This window comes from Phalangium opilio, unplaced genomic scaffold, assembly GCF_054372755.1.
Source record: "Phalangium opilio isolate 3A_F unplaced genomic scaffold, DU_Popi_V2 ptg000042l_1, whole genome shotgun sequence".
Classification (NCBI taxonomy): Eukaryota; Metazoa; Arthropoda; class Arachnida; order Opiliones; family Phalangiidae; genus Phalangium; species Phalangium opilio.
Genome location: NW_028324166.1, coordinates 10,338,008 through 10,338,860, shown reverse-complemented (window position 1 = coordinate 10,338,860; position 853 = coordinate 10,338,008).

Below are 853 nucleotides of genomic sequence, written 5' to 3'. Positions count from 1 at the left end.
ATATTTAGATTTTAAAAAAATCTGCTTCGATACAGCAGTCCATCAGATTAAACCAATAAAACCGGGTGAATTGGCTATGTTTATTTCCAAATACTTTCAAGAGCCGAAAGCGGATCTTTTCGTAAAATGGGTACCGACGAGCTTGTTTTACTTCTATACGAAGTCAGGAAAACTGTATGCTCATAATACTTTCTTTCGCAATTCTTTCAGATTACGAGATCCAAGGTGGAAATGGATCTTGATTTAATAGGTTTGTATCCACGCTTGTCTTCAATGAACTCAGGACCACCAACACATACACTCATACGTACAAAACACCATCTCAAAGCTAGGTCTGGTTACGTAACCGCAACTAGCAAAGAACTGATACAGAGCTGAAATCTCAGCACTCATAATAACAATCCACTTATTACAAAAAACCAACTATGAATATACAGCAGCGTTACGCTGTCTAACCTCTTGATAAGGTTTGGGCGGGGCTTAGCGAAAGGAGACATGAGTCACGTGTCTGCTAGTGTTAGGAGCGGAAGAAGGGAGGGGGGGTCCGGGTAAGATTTCGGGATTTCGAGATTTTCGAGAGACATTTTAATAGATTTTAAACGAACTGTACGGGATTTTGACAAACGTCCGACCCCTCGTCGAAACGTCACATCCTCTTGTCTTGTGATTGGCTTTAGAGCTAAGCAAAACTCGTCAAAGCTAGGAGGGTAACACCCAAACCAATTCGACATGATAGAAGGGGCATATGATAGAGCTGTATATTCATAGTTATACTGTATAGATATGATAGAGCTGTATATTCATAGTTATACTGTATAGATTCATAAAAAACGTCCTACCAAAACCGGTATTA